The following is a 7488-nucleotide window of genomic DNA, read 5'->3' as shown; positions in this document are numbered from 1 at the left end:
TGCACAGCTCTTTGCAGGTTTTGAAGTGTAGGTACATGCAGAATCTCCATAATGAGGTGGTTATCCAAGGTCACACAAGAAGTGGCCGAGGCACTTAATGGTCTTACTAGCTTCTGGCTCAGAGGTGGCATTTTACTCAAGTGCTAAGGATTTGCTGAAATATCCCAACCACAATGATGTGATAAAATGGTTAATACAGGGGCTGGGGAAATGGCTTAGCTGGTAAAGAGCCTGCTACGCAAGCATGAAGGCCTGAGTTAGAGTCTTCAGCATCCCCATAAAAAGCTGGGTCCAGCAGTGCAGCTGTAACCCCAGCACTGGAGGGTCGGAGTGGAAACAGGCAGATCCCTGCAGCTCAGGTCAGCTATCCAACTAAAGAGATGAGCTCCAGGTTCATTGAGAGACCTTGTCTTAAAAAATAAAGTGGATAGCTGGGCCTGGTAGCACATGCCTTTAATCCCAGCACTTGGGAGGCAGAGGCAGGTGGATCTTTGTGAGTTCGAGGCCAGCCTGGTCTACATAGTGAGTTCCAGGACAGCTGGGGCTAAAGAGGGGCCTTGTCTCAAAAAGACAAAAAAAATAAGGTGGAGAGTAGTCAAAGAAGACACTGGACATCAACCTCTGGCCTCCACATGTGGATACATACAGGCACACACCCGTAGGACAATGCACATACACCACATGCACCAAAAAGTTAATACAGTGAATACTTACAGGGCTATGCAGCACAGTAAGTATTTTATATGTATTCTGTCCCATCCCCAGCCTATGCCCCTAACCCTGTCAAGTAGGTCACCCATTTTATAGGTGGGAAAACTGAGACACTGAAAAATTTAGTCATTTGCCTAAGAGGTAACTACAAAGCCACTAACATCAGAGCAGTTGGATGGATGAATGAATGGAAGAATAGATTAATGGGTAGGTAATAGTTAGGAGACTTCAAATTTATAAAAGACTTTAATATCTGCATTCTAACCATCTTTAATCTGTATATTAGTCAATTTGAAGGCAGAGATTTCTCCAAGGAAATACAAACATTCCCTCTCTAGCAATTAGCCTTCATGGTCAAGGTCACGCACAGCAGCATTCTCACATGGTCTAGGATATACTTGCCCAGCCAGAATGCAAAGAGAGGCAGGCAAGAACAGAAATCTTACACTGCACACAAATATAGCCAACCCAGCCCAGTTACACCTGCAGAGTCACCGATACACATAGAGACAGGCAGACACCGAAGAGGACATACCATCAACAGGAGACAAAAGCAGACAGAACCACACAAAGACCGCGACACATGGACCACAAATCCTCTCCTCTCTCTGCTTCTCCCTCTGCTTTTCCTCTCTCTCTCTCCTCTCCCTCACTCTCTCTCTCACACCAGTACACACAAATACCAAGATGCATGTTGCATTTCAAACCAGACTGTCCACACTTAACACAAGGATGCATACCTTGCAAGGACATACGCAGAGACAAGGTCATTGCTGCACAGATAAGGACATAGGTCTGCAGAGATGCCTACCTGTGCACTCAAAGCAGAGATCACACACACACACAGAGACACACATACTCACCCCCCCCAGCAGTCAGAACACCGACACAGGCAAGATCCACCTTTCTCTTGCTAATCCAGCTGCAGAGACCCACTCTGGGCTTAGCTGCATTCTAGACAATTCTCATTTTCTATGGGCTGAAGCCATTCACTGGCCTTGTGAATTATGCAGTGTAAGGGTTTCTTCAATCAGCATAGGCCAGAGGGACATGAAGAGGGGGGCTCCATCTACATGTCTTTTTTCTCTGGACGCTCAGATGCTTGGCCGTGTCTTTGTGCCTCAGCTAGTTCAGTGTGTCACTTGTTCCAGTTGATACAATCTCTGAAGCTAGCTCAAGGTCCAGCCCTCCTCTTAGCCCAGGCTTTTGTTGCCTCCCACCCAAGGCTTGACTATAGCTTTCCGTTTGGCCTCGAAATCCAAAGTTCCACATTCTTCTCCATGTCACGTTTGAGAGGGACATTCTGTCTCAACTATCACCCTTTGCTGAGAAAACAGGAAAGCCAAGGGTATTTTGGTTCAGATCAGGATTTATCAGCTAAGAAGAGGGGCTGGCAACCCTCTGACTTCACTCCAATCTACTTTTCCCCCAGGGCAGCCCTGGGATCATTTAAAAATGTAAGTGTTAGGGCAGTGACTTTATTTTACTTATTGCTACAGCTTTGGGGCCACAAACAGTGCCAGGCCTGTAGTAAGTAACATTCCCAGCTTAAATATTACTTCTTCGGGGCAGCCTTCCTCAATCTCTTGGCTAGGATAGAGTCCTCACCCACACCCAGTATGAAACACATCGATATGCTGTGTATCTTTTATGGCATTTATTACAATTACATTTAAATTGTCCTAATGAAATTGTTAGATAATACTAGTAACTATTGGCATACTTACTTCTTTAATGTGGTCCAAACTATAAACTCCACAAAGGCAGAGGCCAAGTCTGTTTTAGCCACCCCTGTATTCTGAGAGCTACCTAGAGACTGAAGTATAATAGGCACATAGAACTTCAGTTCAACGAATCCCTAGAATATGCCAGGTACTCTCCGTACCTCTGATCTTCACCAGGACTTTGGCAAGTTAGTGTTGATCATCCTTATTTTGGGGTGTTTGTGTGTGCACATGTATGTGGTCCAGAGGTTGACCTCCGGTGTCTTCACTTTAGTTTTTGAGAGAGAGTTTCTTGATGAACCTGGAACTCACTAATTCAGCTAGACTGAATGGCCAGAGAGCCCCAGAGATCTTCCTGTCCCCACTCCCCAGCAGATTATAGGCATACATCTAGCTTTTTACGTGGGGGCTGGGGATCTGCACTCACGTCCTCATGCTTGTGTGGCAAGTGCTTCAGGAACTGAGCCATCACCCCAACCCTTTATCCTGATTTTTTTTTTTGGTCTTTTTGAGACAGGTAGCCTCAGCTGGCCTGGAACTCACTATGTAGACCAGGCTGGCCTCGAACGCCTAGAGATCCACCTGCCTCTGCCTCTCAAGCACTGGGATTTATCCTGATTTTTATCCAAATCCTTGGGATTTACCCAAAGTCACACAGCCAAAATAAGAATTTAAGCTCACCAGGCAGTACTCCTTCAGCTCCACTCCACCTGGCCTGTGGCATCTTCCACCTCACTGGGCCACTGGATGCTATCTCTGTTTTTCCATCTTTTCCTTCCCCTGGATTTACCCCCATAAGTGCCCATCTACAGTCTCAAGCATCCCCTCACCGTCAAACTTGTTCTTTGAACATATTGCTCGTACTTGGGTCCAAGTGGCTGGCCACTAAAATTTCCCATGGGGGAAACTACATATTTATGAGGGATCAAAGATTTGGGCTTAAGGGCCCAACTCCTATTCATGGATTTTTTTAGCCATAAGCTAACTAAGAAAGGAGGAATCACACCAACAAGTGCGATGCCTAGATTGTTGGCCAGAGGCTACTACGCTTTCTTTTCTTATTTATAATTAAGTAATTAAGTTAGTGGGGGAAGGTGTATGCATACATGACTTGTGACTTATCCTGAGTGTGAAAATCAGAGGACAATTTGCAGAGTTAGGTCTCTCCTTCCACCATGTGAGCCTCAGGGATTAAACTCCGATCCTCAAGTTGGCTGGCAGGTCCCTCTACCCACTGAACCTTCTTGTCAACTCTGAAACTAGGCTTTCTTGGGCTGTCTTTCCTCCTCTGCACCATCAGCCTCCTATGTGCCCTCCACCCTCACAGGCAGGTGTCTTGGAGACAACAGAACCAGCTCAGGTCCAAGCCAGCAGGTCTCTGTCTTACAACTGCTCTGCCCCCATGTGGCAATTCCTGAGCCTCAACCTCCCTCTCCCTCAGATGAGCCAGTTGGGTGATATTTCTGGTTCCTTTTGCTCTCCATATCTGGCTCTGACAGGTGGAGCCACACAAACTATAGCAGAGTAAGTTCAAACTTACAGATCGCTTACTGTGTCTGGGCACTTTTCTAAGAGCTCCACGTGTATGGTCTCATTTAATGGTGATCCCCACATTGTGAGGCATTGTCCGTGTTTTGCAATTGCAGAAACTGAGGCCCAAAGGTTAATTCTACTTGTTCAAAGTCACTCTTCCACTGTGGGGTGAAATATGATCTCCAGACATAGAGGTATGCTTGGGAAGGTGTCAGAGGGGCAGTTAAAACTCAGGGTCTTTCACATGGTCGCCAGCAGGTGTCAGCTGTGGCTTGCTCACATGCCCAGTGGATAAAGCTGATGACTGGCAGCCCCATGTTGCTTCCTTAATGGCTTCTCAAGCATGGAGTCTCTACATACTCAGGCATCCTGGGTTGAGGCTGGCTTCTTCCAGAATGTTGAGCCAGAGAGAATCAGGAGAAAGTTACTTCAGAAAGGTTGTAGTTACTACACCCTCTGTGTCCTACAAATTAGAAGATAGTCACTGAGCTTCACCAGGTTTTAAAGGGAGAGGACATGGACCCTATCTCCCAATGGAAGGACGAAGATTGTACACATATTTTAAAAGCCCCACAGTGGCTCTGCTGATAAGAGGTAAAGCTGGATTTTGACCCTCCAAATGTTAGCTCAGGATCTGGATGCTTAATTTCCATGCATAGTTCTCAATATGCAGGCTTGGACGTTCCTCTTGGGTCCCTGAGACCCTTTCCCTGGTTTCAGGCCAAGGTCCTTGACCTCCATGGCTCTCCTTCCATGTGCTGCCATGAATTTATTTGCTCTGGTATTGGGAGACCAACAGAGTGATGGGAAAAGCACAGACTTTGGAGCTGGGCTGCCCCAGACTTCAATCTCTTTCTTTCCCTGAGACCTTGGGGACAGTCAATTCGCCTCTGTAAGTCTCAGATCTTTGCCTGTAAATGAGAGAGAGAGGTGCTATGGAACCTCCTTCATAAGCTAGTATGAGAGCTTATTCATTCAATTAATACCTAGTTATGTGAGCACTTTTTGCCAGCACTCTACTCGGCTCTGGGGAAGGGACAGAGAAAGGGAATGAGCAAACAAGACAAACATATATTCTCCATGTGTAGTATGGTTAGATAGCGATAAGAGCTATAAATATAAGCCGGGCGTGGTGGCGCACGCCTTTAATCCCAGCACTTGGGAGGCAGAGGCAGGCGGATCTCTGAGTTGGAGGCCAGCCTGGTCTACATAGTGAGTTCCAGGACAGATGGGGCGACAGAGAGACCCTGTCTCAAAAAGACAAAAAAAAAAAAAAAAAAAAAAAAGAGCTATAAATAAAGCAGGGTAGCGACGATTTGGCATTTCAGGCCGGAGTCGTGAGGGGAGACGTTATCAGGGAAGAGGCAACTGAGCAAAGAGTGAATCTTGAGCTTTCTTGAAAGGAGAGTGATTCTGGTAGAGGAAAGAGTGAGCCCATTGGCTCTGAAGCCAGGTGAGCCACTGGGATGCATCAGAGATGAAGAAGGAGCAGTGGTACAGTCAATGAGGTTAGGACCATGTAGAATTTGGACTCTGGATGAGATGGGAACCATAAGGGTTTGGGGGAGAAAAGTGGTCAGTTTTTGGTTATATTTTGGGTGTAGAGGATGGGGGTTGCTGATGGATTGAATATGGAGGGAGGGAGGAAGAGAGAGGAAAGAGGAGTCCAAGATGTATGTTCTAAATATCTAGAAACAATGAAACTGCCGTTTACTAAGATGGGGTGACTATGTGGAGTGCTCTATTACATCCCACTGCTCTCTAGGTCTGAGTCACTCCTGAGAAGAAGTGACCTCAGGAGTACTTCCTTTGTGCTGGGCACTGAGCTAGGTGACAGAATGGTAAGGATGATCCAGGGATCCCTGTCTTTTCATAATTCCCTTCTTGACGTGTCAAGGAAATGACATCACCACCACGATTAAGTTACAGGATAAGATAAAGGGTAAAGGCGGGTGTCTAGATATATCTAACTTAATCACAGGACACTTTACAAGCAAAGTGTGTTCTTACATTAGTATTCAGTGGGGAGTTAGAGAGATCAAAATCTGAGAAGGGCTCAGCATCCCTATAGTGACTTTGAAGATGGAGGGACTATGTGCAAGAGTCAAAGAACTACTGGTCAGCAAGAAAACAAAGACTCCAGTCCTACAACTACAAGGAATTGAATGCTACCAGCAACCTCAATGATCTTGGAAGCAAGTTCTCCAGAACCTGTAGACAATAGCCATATTGGATCAATGTTTCATGAGACTCTTAAGTAGAGATCCCATCTGAGCTGCCCAGACTTCCAACCTAGAGATTGCACACTAATAAGTGATGCTGCTTTCAAGCCACTTGATTGGTTATGCAGCACCCCCAAACTAATATCCAAGACCATTCAGAATGGAGGGTTCTTGTCACCATGGCATGAGGAAATAGGTCAGTGAGATGGAGGGTGCCACAGAATGGACTGAAACCCTGAGCCATCACAGATGGTTGCCTCATAGGAGAAGTTGGAGCAGCTGGGAAGGAGATCCACTTTTGCTGCTGGGGCAAGCCTCTGGTCATGCAGGTTGGGAGGGAAGTATGGGTTTGTGATTGTGCTTATCTGTCTATACCTGGGCTCTGAGTGTATTAAACTGTGGGTGTGAAGCTGAGGACTGTGGTCACTGGGGGTGGATACATGAGAGAGTGTATGCTAGTGTGAGCCTGCGGCAGTGCCTCATAGTCGGGGGCTGAGGGCCTCTGTGCATCAGAATGTCTATCAGTCCCTGGGAATGACTGAGCCTCTATGGCTGTGTCTGTAGGTATGACTGTGTCTGAGGGTGACTGTCCTAACATAGGACACTCAGGTAGCTGCAGGAGGAGGAGTGTTGAGTGTATGTGAGGTAGTCTGGGGCTGTGTGTTTATCCAAGCCCCCAACCCCGAATTCTAGCATGTCTGTGGCTAAGTGTGGGTGCATGAATGTGTGTCTAAACTTCTATGGGTTTTGTGAGATCAGAGGGTCTCCCCTACGTGGAAGGCTGTGTAGCAAGAGTCTGTCGCTCCCAGTGACTCTGCAGGTCCTGTGTGCCATCTGAGGGTGTGTGGGTGTATCTGCCTGTATGTCTCTAGGAGTCTATGTGTGTCCTGGATTGGTTGTTTAGGTGTCTTTGAGGGTGTGTCTGTGCAGGTGTCTGTCTGGCCCTGAGTGTGAGAAAGTCCCCGATGTGTCCTGCACAGTGGGTGCATCTTTGTGGGTACATGTGCAACCGAGTGTCTCCACCCCAGCTGGAGTGCGGGGTGGGGGGCGGGTGCTGGTTTCTTGCGTTCCTGGACTGCGTCCCTCTGAGATCATCTGGGTCTCCGGGTGAGGCCTGCTTGGGCCGATGGCTCGGATGGACGGCTGCCCATGGACTGTGTCTGAGGACTCGGAGTCACGGGTGGCAGCGGGCACCGAGGTGGAGCCGCAGCAGCGCTGCGCAGCCTTGCGGCGGCCGGGCGCGCGCACCTGCCCGGCTGCGGGCGGTGGCGGCGGCGGCGCAGCCTTCACCCTCTGGC

Source organism: Nannospalax galili, unplaced genomic scaffold (genome assembly GCF_000622305.1).
Source record: "Nannospalax galili isolate Female #2095 unplaced genomic scaffold, S.galili_v1.0 scaffold205, whole genome shotgun sequence".
In the NCBI taxonomy this organism is placed as follows: domain Eukaryota; kingdom Metazoa; phylum Chordata; class Mammalia; order Rodentia; family Spalacidae; genus Nannospalax; species Nannospalax galili.
The sequence above is the reverse complement of the archived record's forward strand: the minus strand, read 5'-3'. Positions refer to the sequence as shown.